We start from the raw sequence: 16,035 nt of genomic DNA, 5'->3' as shown, positions 1-16,035 counted from the left end.
CCTATCCCACCCTTGTTCTTCAATAATTTTTTTGCTTCACACATCTTTAATATTGGCTATGTGCTGCTCAGCATTTCTAAGCAAAGCAACTGAAGCTAGGAGGAAAAAATGAGACCTCAAATCACTTACCCAAGCTGGGTGGTTAAGACAACCTTTTTTAAAAACTGAGGTAACTAGTGTGATTAGGAAAGGACAGTGAGGTAGAACTTGTTTTAGCATCAAAAACAAAGCTTTCAAAACAGTATATTTTTATTTGACATTAAACAAACTCCCCAATTTGTCTCAGTTGTGACATATAGACAGCTTTAGGTTGCTTTTTTGGTGGTTATCCGAACTGAACAAGAATTTTCAATCTTCAAAACAACCAAGGCTTAGATATTATGTGTTTCACATCAGTTCACAAGTCCAAGTGTGTCTTCCATTCATCAGAGCATTTTGGCATAGATCCTTTTAAGGTAAAAGGGTAGATGTAAAGCCATTTCTTCTTCTTAAGAAAAAAAATTTGTTCACAATTTCATTTATGCCACAAAAATCAGATGACAGAAAGTTCTATTATTCTTGTTTATTGGTAGTGCTGGCCTTGGGATGCCAGAAACTGTGAAACGAAGACTGTTACTTTCTCCTTTCCAATAATGCATCTCTCATCCCTACCTGGAGAAAGGGGAGTTACTGAGTCCAGCTAATAGTACATATTAAACAACAAACATTATTAATATCAGATACACCTTACACCTAAGTAAAAATGTACAAAGGAAAAACTACAAACATTACCGCAAATGACCTTCAAATTCGCTACCTCCATCAACTATCTCCTGCCATTCTTCTATTTCCTTCTATATTTACAGATGGTATTGTTGTCTTGCCATGTAAACTTTAAAGTTTAGATGCTTTGAAAGTATGTATGAATTATAGTGAATGACAAAGTCCTCTTTCTATGTAGTGGACTGACTTTAGCTTTAAGACTACCTTATGATGGAGAGGTCACATAGATTTAATAAATTCCATAATTATATAACCCCAGGCTTAACTGATAGCCATTAAGCCAAACTTTTAGAAATGAGTAGGGACAAAGGACTTTGTCCTCATCTTAACAGTGACCAGTTATTAAAATTGAATTACACTAAGAACAGCAATCCCCAAGTTAGATCTGGAGGTAGCAATGCTTTTAAGACCAACCCTTCTTAGAATCAGGCTTGACCTTTTCTTTCACTCTTCCTCCTATCCCACCCTCTGTGAGTGATTTAAAAATAGAAAAGGCCAAAGCCCATTTGGGCCTATATGTAGATATTTTTTCCCTCCAATATTTGCCAAATACTTTCAATTTCTATTATTCTTAAGACTTAAGCATGGTAAAATTGTTAGGCTATTTTCAAGGCTTATCTTAAGCAGGTTTTGATGGTGAAAAAGAAAAGATTTCTAAGTTGTTAGTTGAGAAGCTGTTGTTGCAAAACACAAATCATGTCTCCATCTCCAAACTTGCTAAGTAATATTGGAGGATTGTTTTTAAAAAAGACTTATGCAGTGTATATTTGTCATAGACAAAACTGTAAGTGTGTTTCAAAACCAATTGTGATTTGAGTATGAGTGGTTCTTCAATGTTGGTACCAACAAGACTGAAGTTTGGGAATCAGTTGCTTCTCATCCCTCTTTCGGTTCACTATGGTCACAACCAGTTTTCATGAGGGATGGGTTAGGAAAACTGAAGTGTTTTATTATAAGGAAGGATCCTGCAACTTAAGGAGCAAGTTCAGTAAAAACCCCTGCTTATTGTAGTGGCCAGAGTGGCTTAAGATGGAGTAGGAATTAAACCACACAATATTATTAAGGAAGTAAGCCATTTAGCCCTGATCAGAAAACAGGCCAAAAGGCAAATTTTAAGTTCTCTGGGAAGGCATTCATTTTCTCATGTCTCTCTCTGGGGGCTAGCTAGAGAACCCAGCTAGAATCCAGCTAAGGAGCTTATTTACAATAGGCACTCAAACATACTTGCAGAATGAATGAATAAATTTTAAAAATTAATTAACAATAACCTTTTCTCTTATATACCAGTTTCCAAGTCAAGTAAGTGTCTTTCAGTCAAGATCTATTTTGTTTTCTGTCTAGGAATTAGCACAATGCCTTGAAATAGACACTCATTCAATGAAGTTTCACTCCATTTCATGTTTTTTTAACTGCATCTCCAAGACAATTACCTTTTTACCAGATCTATTTTATTTAGCATCACCTTCTTCAATGCTTGTATGAATAACTGAAAAGCTTTTTTATTCCTTCTCTACAAAACATGCCAAAGAGAAGGTGATCTGTTTAATCATTCCATCTCAGTATCTTAACATCACAGCTACTTTAGTTTTTCCAACTAATGAAAGAATTGCAATCTCCTATTAAATTTGTTCTTGTGTGTCCTCCATGAACTAGTGAAATTAAAGTATATTTTGGTCTAGGTCTTTTAAATCTCTTCATTCTCCTCAGCACTTAAGAACAGTACTTCATTCAAGTGAATAATTTACAAAATATGGAAAATCTAGGAAGGATCTTTTTTATCATCTTCCTGACTCTATGCCATAATAATCCTAATTGTCATCTTACCCATTTAACTATAATAAAAACAGAATATTAATGAATTAAAGGACAAACTCTGAGGCCTTTTATTAATCTTCTGGCTTCAATCTAGGTCAATGAGCACATGACATTGATACTTTCTAGAGCCAAGAAATATATCTTCATTTTACATTGAAAGAACAATATTTTTTTTCTATTTTTTAAGTTTCCAAGGAAAGTCAATAGGTTTTCTGGACCAGACTTAACCAAGAAAATAGGAACAAGAATTCAAGGAACAAGAATAGGATCTAGGGAATGGGAACTCAAATATTTACTCAAAACTCAAATATGTTTTTGGATCTTCAGTTATGATCTTTGATCTATCTAAAGCCCTTTAGACTAGGCCCATTTCACATCTCTTATGCTCAGGACCTAGAATGATGTATTTTACATAGAAGACACTGTTCATCAAATTAATCTAAAAGCCAACCTGAACCATTTTTTACTCTTTCAGTGTCTCTATGCCAGGCCAGAGTGGATTGAATTCACCTCCATCTTCAGCATTTAAAAGACCAATGGAGAATGACAACATCTTGCTCTTTAAACAAAGAAACAAAAAAATTCCATTCCTTCAGTCCAGCCAGGGAGCAAGTGGCCTTCTGGTCTGGATTTTATCTTTCCACCTAGCTCAGCATTCAGCATACTGCCTTGCACAATTCCATTCTGCCCATGTTTTTATCATCAAATAAGCTGAGCAATAGTTAAGCAACTTTTAGTCTGGATTCCAACACATGTTATTTACACCATCTGATAAGGAGAGTCATTTTATATCCTAGAGCATACACAGTTCCGAGCTTTATAGATAGAAAGTAATCAGTAACCATTCATTAAGTCAACAGTTAATTCTTTAGATCTGTATAGAACAGTAAGCTTTGTAAAATTTACACAGATCTCTGTTGCAGGTTCAACAATAATGACAATGAATTTTTGCATCCCTAGTTGCTATCTCTTGGAATAAGAGAGAGTAAGTAATCAGTGTTCATTCAGCAGATATGGCTTATATATGTATGCCAGTTTAAGACCTACAAATTGATTTTATATATTACATTCTGCTGCCCAGAACACAGTAAAGATGGATTATCTTCATATCTCTTATGCTTATCAAGGAGACTGGCACATAATTATCATCCAGTCTTGCATTCGTCAGACATTTAGTCCTTTATGTATCATATTTGAAGTGTTCAATAATTAATAATCCTTGCTCAAATTTTTTCTGACTTTTTTCATGGTATAATAACTATGAAACAATTTTGCAAGCCTAGTATTAGGCATACCAACTGAGGAAATCAATAGTTACACTTATATGGTGCTTTTAGAGTTCACAAAATATTAACATGTGTATTGCCTATTCTCAGCTGTAGGCACAATAAAATAATAAATTTGTGTGTCTCTTTAGTGCCTGTAACTGTGAGTTCACATAGTAGGCAACTAATATTAATGACCCATTCATTTACCAAGTATTTAAACTCTCAGTTTGTATACTGAGAGATTTATACTACCTTTCTCATAGTGGGTCAAGCACACAATGAGCATCTATGGCTCAGATGGTAAAGAATCTGCCTGCAATGCAGGAGACCTGAGTTCAGTTTCTGGGTCAAGAATATCCCCTGGAGAAGGGAATGACAACCCACTTCAGTATTCTTGTGTGGAGAAATCCACAGAGAGAGGAGTCTGGTGGGTTACAGTCCATGGGGTCGCAAGAGTCAGACATGATTGAATGACTAACACACACAAACAAATGTCTGTCTCAACATAAGTTTTGTTCACAAAGAAAACACCTAATGTTTTGTATTTATGTAGCATTTTATAGTTAGAAAGCTCAATCTCATTCATTACATTTTCCTGTTACCTTGGAAAATATACTGTTAATAATTTAGCTCAACATCATCAGTAAAGTCTTTATTGATTAAAAAAAGTAATATCTAATTCCTTATGTCTAAGTAGTATAGGACATAAACATCCCTCTTATTACTTGGGAGCATTGTCTTGGATTTCACAGTACCTGAAACAATAGCTGGCATATATAAGGAAATTAATACTTATTCATTCATTAATAAACATATAGCCCATTGGTATTTATACAGTGCTTTAGTACAAAGCACTTTAAAATGTTCTGCCTATCTAAAATTTTTAATCATTCTATAATAAGAACATTTTTTTCCCTTTGACATCTGTAGTGCCCAGGATGTTATCTGGCACATTATAAGTAATCACAATAGCTTAAATCCCTTGTGTTTGCAGTATACTTTATAGTTTAAGGGTTTGGAAGCCTGGCATGCTGCAATTCATGGGGTCACAAAGCGTCAGACACGACTTAGCGACTGAACAATGTTTTCTTTTCTGTGACTTGGAATACTACATCTTTACTCAAAATCACCAGAGCCACAGAAACACAATGGCCACAAATACATGAATTACTCATTTATCATAGACTTAATTCCTAATATCTGTACAGTATTTCATACTTTTGAGAAAGTACTTTATTCACGCTTTTGTTCTTTGTATATACAGTGCCTAGAAATGTATATACCATGTAATCAATGTTCATTCATCAACTCTGAAAATTGTGACAAGCTTTTAAAGTGCATAATAGTTTATAACTCACTTTCATATATTTTTCTTCATATCACCTGGATATGACCAGACGTAATCATTGCATCCTTAATGCATACAGGGACAGGCACAAAGAAAGAAATTAATATCATTCAGCACACAGTCCCTGGCAAATTACATCAGGGGTGATAAACTGTGGCCCACAGACCATATTCACTTTAAACAAAAAAAAAGCAGAGAGAGACCATATGGCCTGCAAAGTATAAAATAACTGCCATCTGACCCTTTACAAAAAGGGTGTGATAACCCTTGATTTACATAATGCTTCACAACTGACAATGCATTTTCAAATGTTAGCTATGCATGAGTGCCAATACATTATTAATGAGAATGTCTTGCTTTTTTTGTGTTTTACAGTGCTTTCATATATATTATCACTAAAATTAACTTTCCTTATGGTAAAAGGAAAAAAATCAATGAAAGGATTAAACCTGCTAAATATTCCCAAATTTTCTCACCTTTAAGCCTAGAGGTGGGTATTAAACCAAGGGATAAAACTTATGCAGCTTACCACATTATTAGGCCACTACTATGAGCAGGGAGTTCACGCTCCTTCCTTGGGGCCTCATTATGTGTTAGGCCCAATCCTCCTTCATAACCATCAGTAAGAATCCCAAACCTCAGGTGTCCTGCTCACCCAAGCTCAAATAAGTAACATGTTGCTGGCTCACACTTCTCAGCAAACTGGCACATCTGTGTATTTCTTGTCTAATTCTCATTGGCCTGTGGAGCATCTCTTCACATTTTCTCTACTTAGCTTGGCACTTTGTTTCCCCTCAATAACTGAACCTGATACTTTCCTTCTCTCATCAGCCTAGAGCTTCTGAGGAAAGAGGGGACTGAAATATAATGTCAGCTATGTGTCCCTCTCAAGTGGAGAGGAGGTGAAGAGAAATGGAAGTTTAAAACTTCAAAAACTTAATAAGTGGCTCAAAACTGTAATAAAAACAGGCCAAAGCATAATATTACTGATCTAAAGATATGTTTTTTTTAAAGGTAACAGCAACATCAAAAAGGACATCTCAAAAGAAGTAGATATAAATGGAGACATAAGGAAGGGAGAATTCAAAATGTCCAAGACTAGGGTTAGCAATAGAAAAGAGCTGGGGTTTAAGAGTCTCATCTTGGAATTTCCTTTGGTCCTGGGGCTTCTTTCTTTCCTGGTATCTCTGTCATGAACCTCCGGTTTCCATCTAATTTAGTCTTGAAATATCTGTCTCTCTTGGGCCTTCTGTCTTATATAGATACGTTTGAGTCCTGGGTCTTTATGTGTGCTAGGGCACTTCCATCTTTTGGGTCACAGGTCTTCAAGACAGGTTTTTTTAATCCCATCCTGGGTCTTTGGCCTTCTGTCTCACTGAGACTTGAGTCTTCTATCCAACTTCAGTCTAGACCCTTGGACCTTCTGTTGGTTTTGGTTCATCTCACAGGGTGGCCTGGCATAAGGAACAGCTCTGCAATGCTTATTTTGATAGCTGACACTCTGCACCTACTGGAAGCAGTTAGGAGGTGCCTTTACAAACACACAAAAGAGCACACACACACAAAAATGCACAAAAAAATATGCAAGGAGAATTGCATGAAATCGAAGAGGGGGAGACATAGACTAAAGAAATACTCAAAAGAGAATAGAAAGGCAAAATGAGAGAAGAACCAAGAGAACAGAGATGAATGCTGAAACTGAAAACCACAAAGAACAAAGAGACACTGGGGCACACAAAGCATGGGGAAAAAAGAGAAAATGGCCCAAGAAAGGCACAAAGAATATGTAGAAAAGAGAAATATGCAAGATAAAGAGTAGAAACAGCAGAGGGTAGCCAGTATCAGAAAAGGTGAAATGTCAAACCAACAAGGGGAATGGGTGACAGAGTTCACAAAGAGAAAAGGAAGAGAGGCAGGCATAGCAAGAAATGAGCACAAGGCACACATAACTCAAGAGGCTCAAAGAGAACAGTGAAAGAAGAGCTAGATCTAGCAGAGCAAGTAGAATCAGCAACAAAATGAAGAAAACTAGAGAGAGACATTCAAGACAAGACACAGACCACTCCTGGGTACAAAAAAGTAAATGAGACAAAGATATACAGAGAAGAAACTAGCAAGAGAATCACGGAAATGGGTAAGACATACTTTAGACAAGAAAGACCAAAGACATTCAAAGAAGAAATAGACAAGCAAACAAATACACACTTATGAGTTTAAAAGATAAGCAAAGACAGACATTGGTGGAAGGGGGTAAGAAATAGAAGAGACAAAATACAGTGAGGAGCATGACAGGCACAAGAAACATCACAAAGAGAAGAAAACAAAAAAAGTACGTTAATAATTGCAATAATCTGTTATTAGTATCAATACTATTTATATTACTAACAATAATAATTATAATAACAACAATTACCACCAACACAGATACTCTTCTACTTACAAACTTTTAATTTGGGAATTTTTTACATAGAATCAAACCACACCAACTATGTGCTACTAGATGGTATCAGTGGTCACTTGTATTGTGTCAACTGAACTTATGAAACTTCTTAGGTTATCTTTTACCTATCATGTACTAGGCAGTGTACTAAGCACTTCACATACATGATTTCATTTAAGCTTCACAAACAGACAAGTCTAATCAGACTCTAAATTGCCAAAAGGTTGTTCACATAATGAGTGGCAGTTTACATTAATCTCACATCTCATCTCACCTCCCATCTCATGACACAACTGGTACACAGACTATATTATCTTTTGAGTTGCTTTAGTGAAACCAACTGTTAATATAGGTTACTGATCATTTTCCCATCTCACATTCAGCACCTCTTCCACCATAGATCACTATACGTAATCCCACACAAACCTCCATCAAACAGACATTAGCTCTAAAGTAATGCTCATAGGATTACACCAACAACAACTTACTTCATTCTGCTATTCTAAAATGCTAGCATGCCAGGCACGTTGATCTTCCTTGGTGTGTTCACATTTCTTGCTCTTTGCACTGCTTCAGGGAAAGATAATGATTTGGCAAATATGAAGGGAACAACCAGGAGCTACAAAAGAAAACAAGAAAGAAACCATGTAAATGCCATGAAGAAGTATTAACTGAGTACTGTGCTAGAGTTATAGGAAGATCCAAATTAATGAGCTATAGAAACTGTCTCTACAGAGCTTAGAAAAGTATAAAGTTGACACTTTTAGATCCTTAGAGATAAAACTAATATAACTGCCTCATTCAACAGAATAGGAAACTGTGGCATAAACAGGAAAGTATCTTGCCTAATAACACTTGGGGAAAACCACTAGACCATTCAGGTATGACCCAAATCAAATCCCTTATGATTATATAGTGGAAGTGAGAAATAGATTTAAGGAACTAGATCTGATAGACAGAATGCCTGATGAACTATGGATGGAGGTTCATGACACTGTGCAGGAGACAGGATCGAGACCATTCCCAAGAAAAAGAAATGCAAAAAAGCAAAATGGCTGAGGAGGCCTTAGAAATAGCTGTGAAAAAAGGCAAAGCGAAAAGCAAAGGAGAAAAGGAAAGATATACCCATTTGAATGCAAGTTCCAAAGAATAGCAAGGAGAGATAAGAAAGCCTTCCTCAGCAATCAATGCAAAGAAATAGAGGAAAACAATAGAATGGGAAAAACTAGAGATCTCTTCAAGAAAATTAGAGATACCAAGGGAACATTTCACGCAAAGATGGGCTCGATAAAGGACAGAAATGGTATGGACCTAACAGAAGCAGAAGATATTAAGAAAAGGCGGCAAGAATACACAGAAGAACTGTACAAAAAAGATCTTCACAATCTAGATAATCACGATGATGTGATCACCCATCTAGAGCCAGACATCCTGGAATGTGAAGTCAAGTGGGCCATAGAAAGTATCACTACAAACAAAGCTAGTGGAGGTGATGGAATTCCAGTTGAGCTATTTCAAATCCTAAAAGATGATGCTATGAAAGTGCTGCACTCAATATGACAGCAAATTTGGAAAACTCAGCATTGGCCACAGGACTGGAAAATGTCAGTTTTCATTCGAATCCCAAAGAAAGGCAATGCCAAAGAATACTCAAACTACCACACAATTGCAATCATCTCACATGCTAGTAAAGTAATGCTCAAAATTCTCCAAGCCAGGCTTCAGCAATACGTGAACGGTGAACTTCCAGATATTCAAGCTGGTTTTAGAAAAGGCAGAGGAACCAGAGATCAAATTGCCAACATCTGCTGAATCATGGAAAAAGCAAGAGAGTTCCAGAAAAACATCTATTTCTGCTTTATTGACTATGCCAAAGCCTTCGACTGTGTGAATCACAATAAACTGTGGAAAATTCTGAAAGAGATGAGAATACCAGACCACCTGATCTGCCTCTTAAGAAACCTGTATGCAGGTCAGGAAGCAGCAGTTAGAACTGGACATGTAACAGCAGACTAGTTCCAAATAGGAAAAGGAGTACATCAGGGCTGTATATTGTCACCCTGTTTATTTAATTTATATGCAGAGAAACACTGGGTTGGATGAAGCACAAGCTGGAATCAAGATTGCTGGGAGAAATATGAATAACCTCAGATATGCAGATGCTCACCGCCCTTATGGCAGAAAGTGAAGAAGAACTTGAAGAAGAACTAAAGAGCCTCTTGATGAAAGTGAAAGAGATGAGAGAAAACGTTGGCTTAAAGCTCAACATTCAGAAAACTAAGATCATGGTCCCATCACTTCATGGTAGATAGGTGAGGAAACAGTGGAAACAGTGGCTGCCTTTATTTTGGGGGGCTCCAAAATCACTGCAGATTGTGACTGCAGCTATGAAGTTAAAAGACACTTACTTTTTGGAAAGAAAGTTATATTTCCTACCTAGACAGCATATTAAAAAGTAGAGACATTACTTTGTCAACAAAGGTGCCTCTAGATAAGGCTATGGTTTTTCCAGTAGTCAGGTATGGATGTGAGAGTTAGACTACAGAGAAAGCTGAGCACCAAAGAATTGATGCTTTTGACCTGTGGTGTTGGAGAAGACTCTTGAGAGTCCCTTGGACTGCAAAGAGATCCAACCAGTCCATCCTAAAGCAAATCAGTCCTGGGAGTTCATTGGAAGGACTGATGTTGAAGCTGAAACTCCAATACTTTGGCCACCTGGTGCAAACAGCTGACTCATTGGAAAAGACCCTGATGTTGGGAAAGATTGAAGGCAGGAGGAAAAGGGGATGACAGAGGATGAGATGCTTAGATGGCATCACCAACTCAATGGACATGAGTTTCGGTAAACTCTGGGAGTTGGTGATGGACAGGGAGGCCTGGCGTGCTGCAGTTTATGGGGTTGCAGAGTCGGACACAACTGAACAACTGAACTGAACTGAATAACACTTGGTGAGGCACTGGAAACATCATCAATCACAGCCTTATTCCTTTAATTGGATAGTAATCTTTACAAAGCCTACACAATCAGGACTTTTTACACTGAACAGTTACCTCTACTTCTCAACCTGCATCCCCCTAACCATCCTCTCTCATCAGTGACCTAAAGTATACAGTGTGCTAGTTCTTTAGATCCAGTCTAATGATAGACAACTTTGTGCCACTTCTAATCACATTCCCATTCATAGTTGTGAAGCTTCTGTCAATTAGCAGGCAGAGCATAAAAAGATAAATCTCTATTTTATCTTCTCAACAGCTTGTTTTTTGTTTTGTCCCACAGCTTTCCCCAAGGCCTCTTGAAGTATGTAAATGATTGGGAAAATTCTCCAACAGGGCCTCAAGGGAGACTTTGGGGATCAGAGGGTCCAGAATGACGATTGGCCCATGATCAGTGTCACAGATGTGTCAGTCGTCATCCATGTTCTCCTAAAACTTAGCTGTGCGCCTCTACCACAGAGTACAGTCCCATCCTAAACACCCTAACTAATGCAGCCTGCTATTTTCTTCACATCATCATTTTAATCCATGTCACACTCAGTTACTTCCCAGGTTAATTAGGAGGCAGTTTTTTGTTTTTTTTTTAACCAAAGCAGACATAGATGACAATGACTAAAACAATCTAAATGGAAAGCTAAGTGCAATGTATACTGAAAAACAAGAAATTAAAGACTAATTATTATGCTTTTAGGGACAGTTTACCCACCTCTGGATGTGTGGTGGTTGTCTTGAGACTCCACCTTCTTAACTGGGCCCAGGAAAGAATCTTGGTATAAACTCCTGGCCTAGAGTTGTTGCTCAGTGGTAGTGAATCTTTCCCCTGGAGGATCCTCATGCCCCATCTCCACCTAGGAATCGTCAAAGGGAATGGGTCACTAACACTGTAAAGCAACAGGCCTATTCTTTTGAGGTAGATCTGGAAAAGAGATAAAAGAAAAATAAATTACTGAAATGCAGTACACTGGGAAAGTCTGTCCCAATGAGTAACTAGGGGTTAAATTAAACCATGTCTACCCTTTTCTTCAGATTAAGGACTGGAGATTTAGAACTGTGTAGAGCTTTATATTCTATTAATAGCTACCAGGCTGCTGCTGCTGCTGCTGCTGCTAAGTCACTTCAGTCGTGTCCAACTCTGTGAGACCCCATAGATGGCAGCCCAACAGGCTCCCCCGTCCCTGGGATTCTCCAGGCAAGAACACTGGAGTGGGCTGCCATTTCCTTCTCCAATGCATGAAAGTGAAAAGTGAAAGTGAAGTCACTCAGTCGTGTCCGACTCTTCACGACCCCATGGACTGCAGCCCACCAGGCTCCTCCGTCCATGGGATTTTCCAGGCAAGAATACTGGAGTGGGGTGCCATCACCTTCTCTGAGCTACCAGCCTAGCAACATGCAAATTCCTCTACTCATTCAAGCTCCATTCCTTGTACTTCCCTTCATTTCCAAGAGCAATTTAGAGCTGAATAATTACCCAGATTCCCATATTTTGTTTTAGTCACCAGTCTCTACTGATGAATAATCCTCTAGAGCAGTGGTCCCTAACTTTTTTGGCACCAGGACCAGTTTCATGGAAGACAATTTTTCCATGGACCAGGGTTGGGGAAATGATTTTGGGATGATTCAAGTGCATTACATTTGTTGTGCACTTTATTTCTATTATTATTACATCAGCTCTACCTCACATCACCAGGCATTAGATCCTGGAGGTTGGGGACCCTGCTTGAGAGCATAGGTTTTTAATGTCCTTGTGTCCTCAGAAAATACAGGTCAAGAAATTAAGAGATTGAAAATAACAAAAGGAGGAGCTAGCTTTCTCTATCAGGAGAGCCATCAAGCCACTTGAGAAGTATTCCAATGTGTTCTGACCATATGAATTCTGTAAGACATTGCCTCAGGCTTCTTTTATAAAGCACTATGGTAAGAATTGAGCGATCCATCTCAACAAAAGTACGTCTCTCTCACCTAGTTTTGTAGCATTCCCTTCTTTTATTAATAATTTGTATATTAAGCAGTAAGATGTTGGAGCATTGCCAAGGTAAACAGAATTGTTTTCTCCTCAATCTACATGGTATAGTTCTTGAATAGCTTATATAAATGAGGTACCACCAAAGTACCAGGATATTCAAAAAATCAAGAATGGGTACAGGCACATAAAACCTCAGTTACTATAACAACTAAGCAAATCTATGCAAAAGGAAAAACAAGGATCCAATAATGTAGCTTACACAGGCCCTTGGGTCTCTATTATTCTACTCTTACACTCAAAAAGAAAAAATGTATAGAAATTGATGAAAACTGGCTCACGTTCAGTTTTTAAAAGGAGAGCTATAGGAAGTTAAAGCCTTTAAGCCCAAAGACAAAATTCACACAATAAGCTCCTTACACTACCTTTTTCTCCAGGGAAACTGCAAGCCATCCTATTAGATTGCTTGGAGCTTATTCAGATTCTCAAAAGGAAAGACCTGCTGAATACGGAGCTTCTTAAAGTTGCTTGCAGTCTTCAGGTCTGATATGCTTGGAATGTCCTTGAGAAGAAAGACAGGGCAGGGCTCAATATAATATTCATGGTGAGATTTGACAGAAAACAACAGAATTCTTTAAAGCGATTACCCTTCAATTAAAAAAAATAATTTTTTTTTTAAAATGCTGAGAGAACTGCAACAACAACAACAAAAAACCCACTAAGAAGCATTAACCTGAAATATTAGATATAGGTATCTCCTGTCTCACATCTCTAGCTTGTTGTCTCCCTAAGGTCCTGTAATAGTTAGCACTGGCAGTATCACAGAAGAACTAACCAAGTATAGAAAAAAGAGCTAAATGAAAGTATGAGTCAAACCAACAGCTACTTTAAGGGCTGTCTAAGTTTGTGGCCTAAAGGTGCTAAAAATACTTCAAGATGCAAAGCAGCAGAGGAATTGCTACTGCTGCCTAGAAGTACAATTGCCTTGATCATTTTTAATAATTGGTTACCTGCCCTTACTCTAGGATAGGAGGTCACTGAAGAAGGTCTAAGTCAGGTTTGCAATCTTGAAAGTATTTTTTATGTTATGGTATAGTGTGGAAAGAACCAGGTATGGCTTCCAGATCCCTGATCAAGAATTACCACATTATAAGAATCTTTATGTCAGCATCAAACAAATCCTAGACACTTACTCCTTGGAAGGAAAGTTATATTTCCTACCTAGACAGCATATTAAAAAGCAGAGACATTACTTTGCTGACAAAGGTCCATCTAGTCAAGGCTATGTTTTTTTCCAGTAGTCAGGTATGGATGTGAGAGTTGGACTATAAAGAAAGCAGAGCACTGAAGAACTGATGCTTTTGACCTGTGGTATTGGAGAAGACTCTTGAGAGTCCCTTAGACTGCAAGGAGATCCAACCAGTCCATCCTAAAGGAAATCAGTCCTGGGTGTTCATTGGAAGGACTGATGTTGAAGCTGAGACTCCAATACTGTAGCCACCTGACGCGAAGAGCTGACTCATTTGAAAAGACCCTGATGCTAGGAAAGATTGAGGGCAGGAGGAGAAGGGGATGACAGAGGATGAGATGGTTGGATGGCATCACCGACTCAATGGACATGAGTTTGGGTAGGCTCTGGGAGTTGGTGATGGACAGGGAGGGCTGGCGTGCTGCAGTTCATGGGGTCTCAAAGAGTTGGACACGACTGAGTGACTGAACTGAACTGAACTGAACTGATCATTTTGCTTAGTAACAGTGTTTTCCCCCAGTCTTCTTCCTCTATGAACCACAGAATTTCCCCCAAATTTTATGATACTCAAACTGCCCAATACCATAATAAGTTGTTCACTTCTGTATCCACCATGAGATAGCAGATTCCTGGACAGGAACTATGTCTTTGATTTTACTATTTATTCCAGTGCCTGGTCTAATAAATATCTGTTGAATTAAAGGTTTATCTTGAGTTTGAAGATGCCAACATTCCCAAAGCATCCCTTTCTAAAACTGCTAGAGATTTTATTTCAAGCAATGAACTGAAATACAACGCCAAGATTCACCTTTGGATGCTGTCCAGTGCAGCCTTCACTCCACCTAAACTTGATCCATCCTTCCTCTTGAGTGGGGGGAACCAGCTCAGAATTCATCCCTTTAAAACAAATTCCAATAAATAGTTATAGCTGTATATTAACATTGAATGATAACTTGATTAACTACAATAAATGATCTCATAAGCACAGACCAGTGTTTCTCAAATTGGGGTGATAAGAACCCTGGGGGTTTGTGGATATATTCTCACGATCTCCAAGTTCTATATAAATTATTTAAAATGTTATATAAAATATTATATTTTTGACAAAGCTATTTTGAAATTGGAAACCATGTTTACATTTCAAATAACTTAAGTCAGTGTTACTCAAAACATTTACTCTTTAGGATCTCAAAAAAACCTGTTTCTTTAAAAGGTGCTGCATCCTGACAGATTACTTCAGTTTGAGAAACAAGAAGGCTCAGAACTATTCATATATTACCTCCAGTCAGTCAGACAAATATCTTTAGGCACTGGCTGGGGGAAACAAGCTGTGAGGAAATATGGATATTAATTAAAATGGGCAGTGAGAGAAGCCCAGCTCATTAATATAATTCTTCTTGCTCTTGCTGGGATACATGAACATGCACAAAAAAAGTTTTCAAATTTGATGTTAATATTTTTTCAGTTGGATCTTTGTTCTTTTTATACCAGAGAGGCTAATCTTTTTAGCTCACAAAAGTATTTGTTGAAAAAGGTGAAAGGGAAGAGGGGAAGGTCATGGTCTTATAAAACATATTTCTCTATTGCCCTCTTGCCAAACAGGGTCCACAAATATCTCAAACTAAAAAGACACTGCTACTCTCATCTGTTCTGGGGCAGAGAGAGAATAAAAAGCATACAAAGTTCTAACATATCAGATTTATACTCCCAATCCCTAGAGCCTGAAAAACTCAAGCTTAAAACAATCAACAATTTGCCAGCCTGGATAGAGCCAAACACAATGGCCAGGTGTTATTTCTAATCACTTTCCGTGCATTCAAAAAAGGTAAAAACCAAATAACATTAAAATAAACATTATACTACCCAGGTGGCTGTAATAGTAATCATGTCCTGGACCAAAGACAAAAGTTAACCTACCTCAAGTTCACCCTATCAACTTCAAACCCTAGTGTGCTCATTTTTTAAAACTCTAAAACATATAATTCACACAAGACAGTACTTGATTATTATGTTCTACAGTTATTTCAAGTGTGCTTATATTAGCTTTTTTAACAATATAACCATATTAGGGATGAGATTATATAGGACTATAGCATTTCTATCCCTCACTTCAATACAGCCTAGCGTAGGGCCAGATACACAATATTAATTTTCTAATTTTGTTAACTCATATGGTGATATATAAATTACAGATGAGGT

The 16,035-nt window shown here is 37.6% G+C and overlaps 1 long non-coding RNA gene across 2 annotated transcripts in view; it reads right to left on the bottom strand.

The window, feature by feature from the left end:
• Nucleotides 1-231: 231 nt before the first annotated feature.
• LOC102169084 overlaps nucleotides 232-16,035 on the bottom strand; it is a 34,676-nt gene continuing 18,872 nt past the window's right edge. For both annotated transcript variants that reach the window (XR_001917557.1, XR_311252.3), the window contains exons 2-6: nucleotides 14,645-14,733; nucleotides 13,013-13,149; nucleotides 11,334-11,543; nucleotides 8,122-8,252; nucleotides 232-7,397 (exon numbers count right to left, since the gene is read on the bottom strand). This is a non-coding gene — a long non-coding RNA (uncharacterized LOC102169084). The remainder of the gene's footprint in view (nucleotides 7,398-8,121; nucleotides 8,253-11,333; nucleotides 11,544-13,012; nucleotides 13,150-14,644; nucleotides 14,734-16,035) is intronic.

The sequence above is a fragment of the Capra hircus genome (assembly GCF_001704415.2).
Source record: "Capra hircus breed San Clemente chromosome X unlocalized genomic scaffold, ASM170441v1, whole genome shotgun sequence".
NCBI lineage: Eukaryota > Metazoa > Chordata > Mammalia > Artiodactyla > Bovidae > Capra > Capra hircus.
The sequence above is the reverse complement of the archived record's forward strand: the minus strand, read 5'-3'. Positions and strand labels throughout refer to the sequence as shown.